The 15,815-nt window shown below is 44.0% G+C and overlaps 1 long non-coding RNA gene across 1 annotated transcript in view; it reads right to left on the reverse strand.

Annotated features, from left to right (window-relative positions):
- Positions 1-447: 447 nt before the first annotated feature.
- LOC140493379 (uncharacterized) overlaps positions 448-15,815 on the reverse strand; it is a 32,388-nt gene continuing 17,020 nt past the window's right edge. Inside the window, exons 2-4 of the long non-coding RNA XR_011963658.1 lie at positions 3,288-3,373; positions 1,807-1,887; positions 448-864 (exon numbers count right to left, since the gene is read on the reverse strand). This is a non-coding gene — a long non-coding RNA (uncharacterized lncRNA). The remainder of the gene's footprint in view (positions 865-1,806; positions 1,888-3,287; positions 3,374-15,815) is intronic.

Raw genomic sequence — 15,815 nt, forward strand, 5'->3', positions numbered from 1 at the left:
AACTACTGCCTTTACTTGGTCTGGCCAATATTTGACTCCAGGCCCATTGTAATATGAAGTGAAAGAACTGCATATGCTCTAAGTCAGAAAAAAAAACAAAAGTTGCTGGAAAAGCTCAGAACATCTGGCAGCATCTGCAAAGAGAAATCCAAGTTAACATTTTGAGTTCAGTGAATCTGAGGAACCTGTTGCCAGACCTGCTGAGCTTTTCCAGCAACTTCTGGTTTTGTTTCCTATGGCAATCTAGCTGCTTAGAGTAAAGGGAGGACCTTTTGGAATGGAGATAAGGAGAAACTTCTTCAGCCAGAGAATGGTGAATCTGTGGAATTCATTGCCACAGAAGGCTGTGGAGGTCAGGTCATTGAGTATATTTAAGACGGAGATGGGTCGGTTCTTGAGTATCAAGAGGAACAAAGGTTATGGGGAGAAAGCAGGAGAATGGGGTTAAGAAACTTACCAGCCATGATTGAATGGTGGAGCAGACTCAATGGGCTGAATGTCCTCATTTCTGGTCTTATATCTTATGGTTCTGGTCTAACAAGCCACTCAATTCAAAGATGATTAGGGATGGGCAATAAACTATGGTGTTGTCATCAGCGAAGGTCTATGTCTTATGAAAGAATACAGAAAAGGTAGGGTTTAAGAAGGAAAGAGAAAATGGAGAGGATTTCAGAACTTTATTCTTCCTCTCTTTTCCTTCTGGAATCAGTAACCCAGATTATTCCAGGGTCTCAATCCATTCACCATGGCCTCTTCCAAACCAAGGCCTACATAACCACATCACAGCTTCCCCAATCAGCCTCTCCTCTTCACTGAAATTCCAAGATGTGTATACATGGCTGAGCCTCCAGACACATTGAAGACCTGATTTTACATACACAGAAAATGAAAAGACAAATCAAACCAAGAATACATGAAAAAGCAAAAGTCCATGCAAACAAAACACCCCTTTCCTAAATGTGAGACTTATATGCATTCAAATAGCCTGCTCCTGACCGTAATCTTTACACAGGATCAATGGCATCATTAAGTTCATGAGTGTGTTACATGCAGCAATTAGCAATGTTGTTTGCAGAAAACAAACAGTCCACACACAAGCAATGTCCCCTTAAGTTGCACAGATTCAACACTGCACCATAACTGTAAAGGGACCAGACAATGCAAGAAGTCATCCACAAACAGCAAAAGAGGAATTATTGGACATAAGAGCAAGAACAACCATCCTACCTAAAACCGTGGAACCACTTCACTGGAGCTCAGTAACTCGAGTATCTCATAACTTCTTCAAATAGGTTAGAAGAACGATTTCTTTTTAAAAGTTATTCTTAGTTCTGTGTGTTTTCAGACACAACCTTTGGCAATTCTTCAAGCTGAATGGAGCTTGGGGAGTTTTCATGAATTAGTGCTCTCATTGCAAAGCAACAAGAGTGCTTAATGGGCAGTTGTTAATCGATTTATTTAGATTTGTTTAGTATTGTCACTTGTACCTAATTTCTGTGAAAAGAGAATATTGTCACTACGTTCCCTTGCTATCTTGGATTACAGAATAAATAACTGAATAAATTGTATAAATGGTAATATACTCAATAAATTAATATTAATTTGATATTAACAAAAACGAAACCACTTCAAAAGTTCATCTTTCCCCCTCTGTAGAGTTGTCCCTCTCTGCTCCTCAACTCCCCACTGTCCAATAGCATCCCTGGGGTCCTGGCAATGTGTTCCTTTCCTAACGCCACCAGCATCATCACTTCTGCATCCACTATTTCTGATGCTGTAGACAGTCACACTGTGCGGTTCCCTCACCTCCTCCAATGCTGGACATCGACTGATGGATACTGTCTCTGAGTTGACCGATGGAGTCCTGGCTTGTCTTCCGATGTTGACCTCCAAGGTGAAGCAGATTCGTGAACACGCCAGGCCCGGCCTCCCACAGGAGGACATCAGCAGGAGGCCCAGACAACCAGAACAAGAAAAAACAAAACATTACTGAGATGGAAAGACAACGACGAAGCTGTGTAGATGCAACAGAGACCGTCACATGAGCCATGAGCAGCCCAGCCCCATGCTCAGGAACCAAATGCTGCCAATCCCTCTGCCACCATCTTGGAAGTCATGGCGTCAGTAATGCAGTTCAATGCAGCCAGACCACCCTCCATCAGGGACATTGCAAATATGTGTGGCTTTATATCCATTAATTTTAACAGGCGGAAAGCAGGGGTTACATTCTCACAATCTAATTAGCACTACTGCACTGGCAGACAATGTCAGTGCTGCTGGCATCATCAATGGTCACCGAAAGCCAAAAACTGGCATCGACTTCGCCCATGAGCTGATGCAAGGTCCCACAGACACCCAAAGAACCCTCATCAGTGTCCAAGCCTCCCATTCCCCACTCACTGCCCGCATTGACCTCCACTCGCTTCTCCACAACCTGTCAATTCCCAACTCTGCTGTCCCTTAGAGCTTCACTTGGTGACCCATTTCTCTATTTGGTGCCAAGACACCACCTCACCTGCTACTTCCTTGGATATCTAACTCCTGACCCCTCACTGCCTCTCTCCCATTTGCCACCTTGCTGCCTCACTCCTAGCCAATTTTGAACAGCGAGGCATCACAGCAATGAGCAGGAGCTTGGCAGGGACATGGAAAACACACAGTTTCTGATCATGTCCTTTGATGAAGTCACCAGAAGTAAAATGATGGGCATTGTGACCCCATGGACTGCAAGTGTGCCCCCTATAATTCTGGTGGAAACAAACATAGTAAGTACGACAATGAATGGCAAGATGCACTTGGAGTACTCCATTAGAGTTTACATATAATCAAATTGATTGTTTGGTTGTGTACAAAACAAATCCATGATTTGTTTAAATGACATGATTGATTAAGAGTCTAAAGTGGCCTCAGTTGCAGAAGAATATAAGTTTGCAATTTTACAAATTAATCTCCAACTTTAGAAGAATAAAAGAGGCCACTCAGTCCATTGTAACTTTACCAGCTCCTGGAAAAAAATTACAGCCTCCCATCCCACTCTCCTGCACTTTCCTAATAGCTCTTCAAAGAATTTTATTTAAATATGCATCTTTTTTTTTTACAAAGCAAGTATTAAAATGTTCCCATCACCAATATAGGCTACCTGTGTTCGATATCAAAAAAACCTCACTGAATGAATGATTTTCTCCTTAACTAACCTTGTAGACTTTAACCAATCGAATTACATTTGCATTCCACTTCCTATACATTGACAACGAGACCATCGAATAACAATTTTTGTGAGTGCTTACCTTGCCTCAAACATTCATTATTCAGTTTTGCTGTAAAATGCAGGACCGTACTAGACTAAAATGTTCTGCTTCAAAGAGCAAGATTTCTGAAAGACAAAGACAGCTGCTGTCAGCTACAGTAAATATTTATGTTAAAAGACTTCCAGTAGGTATGTTATCTTGCCATTTTGTATTTGGTTCTTTTAATGTGCTTGCCAGTATCCATGATGAGAGTAAGCTCTTTCTGGTAAATACAATGCCCTCATGTCAAGAATGTAGAATGAAATATTCACTGAATTTTTTCTTGCCCAATTTAGAGCCATATAATCATGTAGATGTACAGCATGGAAACAAATCCCTTCAGTCAAACTAGCCCATGGTGACCGGATATCCTAACCTAATTCAGTCCCATTTGCCAGCACTTGGCCCATATCCCTCTGAACCCTTCCAGATGACTTTTAAATGTTACAATTGTACCAGCCTCCAGCACTTCATCTGGCAGCTCATTCCACCCTCTGAGTGAAAAAGGTGCCCCTTAGGTATCTTTTATATCTTTCCCCTCTCACCCTCAACTTATGCCCTCTAATTCTGAACTCCCCTACACTAGGGAAAAGACTTTGTCTATTTATCCTATCCATGCCCCTCATGATTTTATAAACCTCCACAAGGTCACCCCTCAGCCTCCGACACTTCAGAGAAAACAGCCCCAGCTTATTCAACTTCTCCCGATGCTCAAATCCTGCAACCCTGGCAATACCCTTGAAAATGTGTTCTGAACCCTCTTAAGTTTCACGACATCCTTTCGATAGGAAGGAGACCAGAACTGCACGCAATATTCCAAAAGTGGCCGAACCAATGTCCTGTACAGCCGCAACTTGACCTCCCAACTCCTGTACTCAATGCTCTGACCAATAAAGGAAAGCATACCAAATACCTTCTTCACTGTCCTATCTACCTGCGACTTTACTTTCAAGGAGATATGAATCTAAACTCCAAGGTCTCTTTGTTCAGCAATATTGCCTAGGACCTTACCGTTAAGTGTATAAGTCCTGCTCTGATTTGCTTTTTGAAAATGCAGCACCTCACATTTATCTAAATTAAACTCCATCTGCTACTGCTCAGCCCATTGGCCCATCTGATCAAGATCCCATTGTACTCAGAGGTAACCTTCTTCGCTATCTACTATACGTCCAATTTTGTATCATTTGCCCTCACAGGGAATTTAAATCTTTTGGTGCTACTACTTTTAACTTGGAACAGTTCTGAGGAAGGGTCACTCAAACCAAAATGTTACTGTCCACAGATGCTGCCATCCTGTTGAGCTTTTACAGTAACTTCTGTTTTTGTTACTTTTAACTTGGTATTGTTTCTGTGCTCTACGGTCTGTTCCCCGGGACGCACACTGAAACGAATCACTCAACTGTGCCTGGAGGGTCATCAACTCAGTGAAAGATGCTCTTTGGTCTGCCCGAAACCAAGTTGGTCTTCCAGCTGAAGGAGTTGACCCCGACTGAGTGTTACAGAATGGCACATTCCAAGGTCCAGGAAATGTGCTGAGGGACACGCTGAAGCTTGGGGCAACTGCCACCAAGGCGCGGTGGGGAAAGACCACCATGTAAGGTCTAAGCAAAAGTGAGGACTGCAGATGTTGGAAACCAGAGTTTAGATCAGAGTGGTGCTGGAAAAACACAGCAAGTCAGGCAGCACCCGAGGAGCAGGAAAATCACCGTTCCGGGCAAAAGCCCTTCATCAGAAATCAAGGTCTGCCTGCCAAAGAAGAACAGGGAGCCCACTCAATAATTGGGCTCCGCTGATGCCTCAGCTAAACACCTGGATGGTCAACATACAGACTTGCGTACACAAATGATTCACTCTGATCTGTGTATGTAAAGAAATGCAATGTATACATATGAATGGCATTACCAATTGTATAGACATCAAAATATTTTTATGAATAAAGTATGTTATTGAAATAGAAAACAATAAGTATTAAATAACCAATGCATCTTGGACAACGAGTACTGTGAACTTGTCAGAAACTCACCAACAATCCTATGGAATTATTATGATTAAATATCTTTGAAATACATGTTACTAATTATTTATTTATATGTGATTTTTATCTCTCCATTGTACAATGGCAAGGTTTAGCACGTTTTTTGTGAGAAGATGAAAAAGGACAGGAATGTGTTTGCAGACCCATGACTCTAACTCTTGATTCTGCTTTCTATTATTAGTATTTTCATTTATTTAGTTTATTATATTATTATTTTTATTATTAAATTTAATTATCCAAGTAAATTTAATAAATTAATTATTCACTTGTAGTATATATATATTATAATCTTTACATTATTACTTTTATTAATATTGTTAATTTATTACTTCCAAGCCCACTGCTAAGAGACAAAGTAGGATGTCAGAGCAATTAATGCCAAAGTGTGCACCTTGGAAATTCACTGTGGATATGGATATCAATGTGTACAATATCTATAGCATCTCCCCCAGAGTGTCAGGACTTATGATAGCTCACTACAGATCATGGGAACCATGGTACTGTCCTATTCATATACCCATCTAGATATCTTTAAATGTTGTAATTGTACCACCCTCCACCACTTCTTCTGGCAGCTCATTGCATACACATACCACCCTCTGCGTGAAAAAGTTGCCCCTCAGGCCTTTTTTAAATCTTACTCCTCTCTCCCTAAACCTATGCCCTCTGGGTCTGGATTCCCCCAACCCAGGGAAGAGATATTGTCTATTTACCTTATCCACGTGCCTCATGATTTTATAAACCTCCATAAGAAGTAGCGAAAAAAGTTCTACATTACAATTCCTCATTGTATAAGTAAGAAAAATAAAGGAAAAAAATGTTAAAAGATAAACATTTATTTTGTCTGCAGTCACTCCATGCTGGGGGTTCTGCACATGTGGTCACAACTCACCTCCGCCCCCCTTCCTTCTTCTCCCTCCGCCCCTCCGCACCCCCCCTCCCCCCCCCCCCCCCCCCTCCACCCCACACCCCGCCACGCTGGGCTACCCTCATCTAGTTTTGCAAGCTTCTGGCCACCATCTGTGTCAGCATTGGTCCCCATTCCTGAGATTACGTAGAGAAGGTGCATTTGTTATTAGAGTGTAAGGGGTGACCTATCAGACAAACTCTCCGAAGACAGCAGTGGGCAATGCCAAGGGAACGAAACTCTGAGAATATTATAAGAATGTTGCTAGAAATTAACAACATCGGCAAAGGCTTCTTCGAAAACTCATCAATCAACTGCACCACTGGTCTCAAACATTCACTACCAAATGCTTACCAAAAAGCAGGAAGGATCACTCAATCCAAAGTGTTAACGCTGATTTCTCTTTACAGTTGCTGTCTGACCTGCAGAGCTTTTCTGTCTCTGATTTACAGCATCCATAGTTCTTTTGGTTTTTATTTATGCAAATTATCAAGTTCTGAAGAAGAGTTACACTGGACTCAAATCATTAACTCTGTTTTTCTCTCCATCAATGTTGCCAGGCCTGCTGTGTTTCTCCAGCATTCTCAGTTTATGTTTAACCTGAATTATTGCCTAGTGCAGCCTTCACTTGTAGCACGGATATGGAGTCATCCATTTTGGACCCTTGCCTTAAACACAGGTACTCTGCAGCTAGATTTTTCTAACTCCAGACTGTTAAGTTGACCCAATATTTTCCTGTTGTACCTTTCCAAGATATTGTGTAGATGATTTCACAAAAGAAGCAAGACAAATTGGGATGCAAGTTCGTGCGGACCAAGAGGTAATTTTGATTGAACTGTATGTATTTTGTTATCTGTACACAAGTAGAAATTGTCTCTTTGTGAGTCATCCTTAGTATTGTTGTAAGAAGCTGAAGTAAATGCAGTAACAATTGTGTTGGACGTCATGGTAATCTCTGTCATCACGATATATACAGCATTAGTTTTGACTGCAACTGTCAGGTGCCAGACTGTTGTTCACATCATTTTAACGCCAGCAAATGATCAGAAGAAAAAATCCTACAAAGTCATATTGTCATGACTTTTCCACTCTTCTGCAGTGTTAAGGCAACAAGGATTCATAATGTTGAACTTAGGGACATTACCGCATTCTGGTACAAGAGGAGTGAATAACAAATGCCAAAAGAAAATTGAAGGAACAGGCCCCTGAGCAAAGTTAACAGAATAAATTGTCAGAGCCTTTGTTCCCAGCACCTAATCTTGCTTGAGTGGACTGAGGGTCAGATAACCAGGCACAATGACCTCAATTCATATTCTGCCAGCCATTAAAATTAAGAAGTAGAAAATTGGTAGCAGCAGTGATCAGGTCTGTTCATTTCTGCAGTGATATTTCAACCACATTCTAAGCAAGTGAGGCTCTGTGACACAATCTGTACCTACACACATTGGAAGCAAAAGCTAGGTATGAAGTATCATTGTGCAATGATGCAAAAATTGCCATCTCTCTTATCTTGTGGTTTGATGCCATTCTATGATTTTGGATTCAAGGCAAAACACTCAAGGTGAAGGCAAAGTCAAGAACTAGCTTCAGGTTTAGACTTCAAAGTAATACCTTATTGTATACCATGACTATAGATCCATCAATTAATATCTAATTTATCTTCCTGGTGTGTTCACATCCACATTAAGACTCTAAAGTTCAAGTCTAGCATAGCTTTACAAAAACAGAAATTGGTGGAAATGCTCAGCAGGTCTGGCAGTATCTGTGGAGAGAAATCAGAGTTAACATTTCAGGTCCAGGGAGCCTTCCTCAGAACTGATAGTAGCTGGGAAAACATTTTTATGGAGAAGATAGGGATGGAGAGACAGAGTAGAGTTAACAATAGGTGGAGATAGAGCCCAAAGAGAAAGAAGAACAGTTGGACAGAGGAGTGGACAATGATCAGCCTGGGAGAATAAATAGCTGCTACTGGGGACTATTAGTAACGAGCAACGTGTAGTGTGTAATAACAGACCATGTGATATCAAGGCCTGGTGTGTGAGGGTTGGTGAAAGGACGTGGGAGAGATGCTTCAAGCCCTAATATTAAGTCCAGAAGGCTGTAGGGCTCCCAAGTGGAAGATGAAGTGTTGTTATTCCAGCCTCTGCTGAGCTTTGCTGGAGCACTGCAGCAAGTCTGAGACAGTGATAGAACATACAACATAGAACATAGAACAACACAGCACAGAACAGGCCCTTCAGCCCACGATGCACCCATCCATGTACCTATCCAATTGCCGCTTAAAGGTCACCAATGATTCTGCCTCTGCCACTCCCACAGGCAGCGCATTCCATGCCCCCACCACTCTCTGGGTAAAGAACCTACCTCTGACATCTCCCCTATACCTTCCACCCTTCACCTTAAATTTATGTCCCCTTGTAACACTCTGTTGTACCCGGGGAAAAAGTTTCTGACTGTCTACTCTATCTATTCCTCTAATCATCTTATAAACCTCTATCAAGTCACCCCTCATCCTTCGCCGTTCCAATGAGAAAAGGTCTAGCACTCTCAACCTATCCTTGTACAACCTATTCTCCATTCCAGGCAACATCCTGGTAAATCTTCTCTGCACCCTCTCCAAAGCTTCCACATCTTTCCTAAAGTGAGGTGACCAGAACTGCACACAGTACTCCAAATGTGGCCTTACCAAGGTGCTGTACAGCTGAAACATCACCTCACGACTCTTGAATTCAATCCCTCTGCTAATGAACGCTAATACACCATAAGCCTTCTTACAAGCACTATCCACCTGAGTGGCAACTTTCAAAGATCTATGAACATAGACCCCAAGATCCCTCTGCTCCTCCACGTTACTAAGAACCCTACCATTAACCCTGTATTCCACATTCTTATTTGTCCTTCCAAAATGGACAACCTCACACTTGACAGGGTTGAACTCCATCTGCTACTCCTCAGCCCAGCTCTGCATCATATCTAAGTCCCTTTGCAGCTGACAACAGCCCTCCTCACTATCCACAACTCCACCAATCTTCGTATCGTCTGCAAATTTACTGACCCACCTTTCGACTCCCGCTTCCAAGTCATTAATAAAAATTACAAAAAATTCTACAGTGACATGTTGAATTGACAGATGATGGGAAGCTCAGAGTCTTTTTGTAGTGGACAGAATGTGAGTGTTCTGTGAAGCAGTCACCAGTCTATGCTTCATTTCTGCAATGTAGAGGAATCCACATCGTAAGCAGTAAATGTAGTATAGTGTTGTTTGGCATAATATGGAGTCTTTTGGTCGAACTCTACCCATACTGTACTATTTGTGTTCAGTGATGTCTGGCTCTGTGACCTTATCACAATACTGCTCCAGGGTCCTGAAGCCCTTGGACATCCCTATCAAACTGATTATGATTACTTCCTGTTCTCATTCCATTAATGTTATCCAATCCAATATATTATGCTATTTTTGATATGGGACTGCTGATCATTGAAGAACTTCTACCACAAAGCCTTACTCTATTATTGAGACGTTAACAAGTGTTAGAGTCATAGTCATAGAGATGTACAGCATGGAAACTGACCCTTCGGTCCAACCCGTCCATGCCGACAAAATATCCGAACCCAATCTAGTCCCACGTGCCAGCACCCGGCCCATATCCCTCCAAATTCTTCCTATTCATATACCCATCCAAATGCCTCTTAAATGTTGCAATTGTACCAGCCTCCACCACTTCCTCTGGCAGCTCATTCCATACACATACCACCCTCTGTGTGAAAAAGTTGCCCCCGAGGTCTCTTTTATGTCTTTCCCCTCTCACCCTAAACCTATGCCCTCTAGTTCTGGACTCCCCCACCACAGGGAAAAGACTTTGCCTATTTATCCTATCCATGCCCTTCATAATTTTGTAACTCTCTATAAGGTCACCCCTCAGCCTCCGACGCTCCAGAGAAAACAGCCCCAGCCTGTACAGCCTCTCCCTATAGCTCAAATCCTCCAACCCTGGCAACTTCTTTGTAAATCTTTTTTGAACCCTTTCAAGTTTCACAACATCTTTCTGATAGGAAGGAGACCAGAATTGCACTCAATATTCCAACAGTGGTCTAACCAATGTCCTGTACAGCTGCAACATGACCTCCCAACTCCTGTACTCAATACTCTGACCAATAAAGGAAAGCATACCAAATGCCTTCTTCACTATCCTATCTACCTGCAACTCCACTTTCAAGGAGCTATGAACCTACACTCCAAGGTCTCTTTGTTCTGCAACATTCCCTAAGTGTATAAGTCCTGCTAAGATTTGCTTTCCCAAGATGCAGCACCTCGCATTTATCTGAATTAAACTCCATCTGCCACCTCTCAGCCCATTGGCCCATCTGATCAAGATCCTGTTGTAATCTGAGGTAATCTTCTTCACTGTCCACTACACCTCCAATTTTGGTGTCATCTGCAAACTTACTAACTGTACCTCTTATGCTCGCATCCAAAGAGAGAAACAGAATTAATATTCCCAGTCCAGTGACGATTCAGGGTCAATGAACTCAAAACATTAACTCTGTTCCTTTCTTCATAGATGTTGCCAGATCTGCTGAGTTTCCCCAGCAATCTCTGGTTTTGTTTCAGATTTCCAGCATCCTCACTTCTGTTTGATGCTAAACGTTGAATAGTAAATGAGTTTTGAAATAAGGACAATGAGATAAAATAAGAAACTTGAGGCAAAGGTATTATAAGTAAATTAACAAGCAATTATTTATTGTGGTCAAATCGCTATAATGCTGGACAGAAAAATTAAACAATTGTAGAGGTTTATAAAATCATGAGGGGCATGGATAGTGTAAATTGACAATGTCTTTTCCCTCGGGTGGGGAGTCCAGAACTAGAGGACATATGTTTAGGGATAGAGGGGAAAGATATAAAAGGAACCTAAGGGGAAACCTTTTCACGCAGAGGGTGGTGCATGTATGGAATGAGCTGCAGAAGGAAGTGGTGGAGGCTGGAATATTTATGACATTTAAAAGGCATCTGTGTGGGTATACGAATAGGAAGGATTTAAAGGGATATGGGCCAAGTGCTGGCAAATGGGACTAGATTAGGTTATGATATCTGATCAGCATGAATTAGTTGTAAAGAGGGGTCTGTTTCTGTGCTGTATATCTCTATGACTCCGTGACTCTAAATACAAAAATAATACAATTGATATAGTTAATACAAAACTTCAAGAGACAGATGGAGATTAGGGATAATTCTATGATGTCAAATGATAAGAACAGGGTGGAAACTTACACCAGTAGTAATTAGAATGGAATTTTTTTACCTTTTAGTCAGCATTTTTGCTCACTTTTGTCAACCTGTCGAACATAGTTAAATTGTTAAAGAAAATTGCTAATGCAAGTAAATTGAACGTCCTCTTTTATTTGAGGACGTTCAATCAAGAATAAACATCGTACACAAACAAATCATTAGATAAGTTTACAGAATATTGCTGGCTGAAATGCCATTGTGATGCTTGCAGGACTTGCAAAGTGCTGTGTTTTATCCATAAATCTTTCCAAACGAGGCGGTGCATTCATCGCCAGGTAAACAGAAGGCAGTGCTCAGAGGGAGAGCAGACTGCAAAGCTTGGGGAGGGGCAAAGAGGAAGGGAAAACAGAGTAAATTGTTCGTGGGCAAAAGGAATAAAACACTTACATGAGGAACAGAGATCCAAGGGGAAAATAGAGTGAGTGGTTGGACAGAGGAGCAGAATACACAGGTCAGAATTAGGAACAGATTAAAGTTGCTGTGGTTCTGTTCGCCAAGCTGGAAATTTGTGTTGCAGATGTTTTGTCCCCTGTCGTTGTGACATCCTCAGTGCTTGGGAGCCTCCTGTGAAGCGTTTCTGTAATGTTTCCTCTGGCATTTATAGTGATTTGTATCTGCCGCTTCCAGTTGTAGTTCCAACTGTCCACTGCAGTGGCCAGTATATTGGGTCCAGGTCGATATGCTTGTTGATTGAATCAGTGGATGAGTGCCATGCCTCTAGGAATTCCCTGGCTGTTCTATTATTGGACAAGCCAAACAGAGTAGTGTTGTCCCAGTCAAACTCATGTTGCTTGTCATCTGAGTGCACGGCTAACTAAGGATAGCTGGTCATGTCGTTTCGTGGCTAGTTGGTGTTCGTGGATGCGGATCGTTAGCTGTCTTCCTGTTTGCCCTATGTAGTATTTTGTGCAGTCTTTGCATGGGATTTTGTACACTACATTGGTTTTGCTCATGCTGGGTATTGGGTCCTTCATCCTGGTGAGTTGTTGTCTGAGAGTGGCTGTTGGTTTGTGTGCTGTTATGAGTCCTAGTGGTCACAGTAGTGTGGCTGTCAGTTCAGAAATGTTTTTGATGTATGGTAGTGTGGCTAGTCCTTTGGGTTGTGGCATATCCTCGTTCCATTGTCTTTCCCTTAGGCATCTGTTGATGAAATTGCGGGGGTATCCGTTTTTGGCGAATACATTGTATAGGTGTTCTTCTTCCTCTTTTTGCAGTTCTGGTGTACTGCAGTGTGTTGTGGCCCTTTTGAACAGTGTCTTGATGCAACTTCTTTTGTGTGTGTTGGGGTGGTTGCTTTCGTAGTTCAGGACTTGGTCTGTGTGTGTGGTTTTCCTGTATACCTTTGTGGTGAATTCTCCATTCGGTGTTCTCTGTACCATCACATCTAGGAATGGGAGTTGGTTGTCCTTTTTTTCCTCTCTAGTGACTCGGATTCCTGTGAGTGTGGCGTTGATGATCCAGTGTGTGTTCTCTACTTCTGTGTTTTTAATGATCACAAAGGTGCCATCCACATATCTGACCCAGAGTTTGGGCTGAACTTGCAGTAAGACTGTTTGCTCTAACCTTTGCATTACCACTTCTGCTATGAGTCCAGAGATCGGTGAGCCCATGGGTGTGCCGTTGATTTGTTCATATATTTGGTTGTTGAATGTGAAGTGTGTTGTGAGGCACAGGTCCAGTAGTTTGAGTCTGCAGTCTTTGTTGATAGGTTCCCCGTCCTGTTGTCTATTCTGTATGTCCAGCAGGTTGGCTATTGTTTCTCTGGCTAGGGTTTTGTCGATAGAGGTGAACAATGCCGTTACATCAAATGAGACCATAGTTTCTTCCTTGTCTATGTGTATATTTCTGATGATGTCCAAGAATTCCTCTGTTGACTGTATAGAGTGTCAGGATCCGCTGATCAGGTGTTTCAGTTTCTGCTGTAGTTCTTTAGCCAGTTTGTGTGATGGTGTCCCTGGTAGTGATACTATGGGTCTGAGTGGGATGTCTGGTTTATGCACTTTAGGTAGTCCTTAGAATCTGGGGTGTTGTTGCTTTCAGGTTTCAGAACTACAGAGTGCAGTGGATAGAGATGAGTGCAGAGTGCAGTGGACGGAGGGGGATACAGAGTACAGTGGATGGAGAGGAGTACAGAGTGCAGTGGATGGAGGGGGGCACAGAGTACAGTGGATGGAGAGGAGTACAGAGTGCAGTGGATGGAGGGGGGCACAGAGTACAGGGGATGGAGAGGGGTACAGAGTGCAGTGGATGGAGGGGGATACAGAGTGCAGTGGATGGAAGGTGGTACAGAGTACAGTGGATGGAGGGGGATACAGAGTGCAGTGGATGGAAGGGTTTATGGAGTGCAGTGGTTGGACGGGTTTACAGAGTGCTGTGGTGGGAGTGTCTTTCAGAGTGCTGTGGTGGGAGGGTGTTACAGAGCGCAGTGTTGGGGGTGTGTTACAGACTGCAGTGGTGGGGGTGTGTTACAGAGTCCTGTGGTGAGAGGGTGTTACAGAGTGCAGTGGTGGGGGTGTGTTACAGAGTGCAGTGGTGGGGATGGTGTGACAGAGTGCAGTGGTGGGGATGGTGTGACAGAGTGCAGTGGTGGGGGTGTGTTATAGAGTGCAGTGGCGGGGGGGTGTTACAGAGTACTGTGGTGGGAGGGTGTTACAGTGTGCAGTGGTGGGATGGTGTTACAGAGTGCTGTGGTGGGATGGTGTTACAGAGTGCAGTGGTGGGAGGGTGTTACAGAGTGCAGTGGTGGGATGGTGTTACAGAGTGCTGTGGTGGGAGGGTGTTACAGTGTGCAGTGGTGGGATGGTGTTACAGAGTGCAGTGGTGGGAGGGTGTTACAGAGTGCAGTGGTGGGGGGGGATGTTACAGAGTGCAGTGGTTGGTGGGGTTGTGTTACAGAGTGCAGTGGTGGGGTTGTGTTACAGAGTGCAGTGGTGGGGGTGTGTTACAGAGTGCAGTGGTGGGGGTGTGTGTTACAGAGTGCAGTGGTGGGAGGGTGTTATAGTGAGCTGTGGTGGGGGTGTGTTATAGAGTGCAGTGGTGGGGGGGTGTTACAGAGTGCAGTGGTGGGGGTGTGTTACAGAGTGCAGTAGTGGGGGTGTGTTACAGAGTGCAGTAGTGGGGGTGTGTGTTACAGAGTGCAGTGGTGGGAGGGTGTTATAATGTGCTGTGGTGGGGGTGTGTTACAGAGTGCAGTGGTGGGGGTGTGTTACAGATTGCTGTGGTGGGAGGGTGTTACAGAGTGCAGTGGTGGGAGGGTGTTACAGAGTGCAGTGGTGGGAGGGTGTTACAGATTGCTGTGGTGGGAGGGTGTTACAGATTGCTGTGGTGGGAGGGTGTTACAGAGTGCAGTGGTGGAAGGGTGTTACAGAGTGCAGTGGTGGGGGTGTGTTACAGAGTGCTGTGGTGGGGGGTGTTACAGAGTGCTGTGGTTGGGGTATGTTACAGAGTGCAGTGGTGGGGGTGTGTTACAGAGTGCAGTAGTGGGGGGTGTTACAGAGTGCTGTGGTGGGGGGTGTTACAGAGTGCTGTGGTGGGGGGGTGTAACAGAGTACTGTGGTGGGGGGGTGTAACAGAGTGCTGTGGTTGGATGGTGTTACAGAGTGCAGTGGTGGGGGTGTGTTACAGAGTGCAGTGGTGGGGGTGTGTTACAGATTGCTGTGGTGGAAGGGTGTTACAGAGTGCAGTGGTGGGGGTGTGTTACAGAGTGCAGTGGTGGGGGGTGTTACAGAGTGCTGTGGTTGGATGGTGTTACAGATTGCGGTGATGGGGGTGTGTTACAGAGTGCTGTGGTGGGGGGTGTTACAGATTGCTGTGGTGGGGGGTGTTACAGAGTACTGTGGTGGGTGTGTGTTACAGAGTGCTGTGGTTGGATGGTGTTACAGAGTGCAGTGGTGGGGGTGTGTTACAGAGTGCAGTGGTGGGGGTGTGTTACAGAGTGCAGTGGTGGGGGTGTGTTACAGAGTGCAGTGGTGGGGGGGTGTTACAGATTGCTGTGGTGGGTGTGTGTTACAGAGTGCTGTGGTTGGATGGTGTTACAGATTGCGGTGGTGGGGGTGTGTTACAGAGTGCTGTGGTGGGGGGTGTTACAGATTGCTGTGGTGGGGGGTGTTACAGAGTACTGTGGTGGGTGTGTGTTACAGAGTGCTGTGGTTGGATGGTGTTACAGAGTGCAGTGGTGGGGGTGTGTTACAGAGTGCAGTGGTGGGGGTGTGTTACAGAGTGCAGTGGTGGGGGGGTGTTACAGATTGCTGTGGTGGGTGTGTGTTACAGAGTGCAGTGGTGGGAGGGTGTTACAGA

The sequence above is a fragment of the Chiloscyllium punctatum genome, chromosome 22, assembly GCF_047496795.1.
Source record: "Chiloscyllium punctatum isolate Juve2018m chromosome 22, sChiPun1.3, whole genome shotgun sequence".
NCBI lineage: Eukaryota > Metazoa > Chordata > Chondrichthyes > Orectolobiformes > Hemiscylliidae > Chiloscyllium > Chiloscyllium punctatum.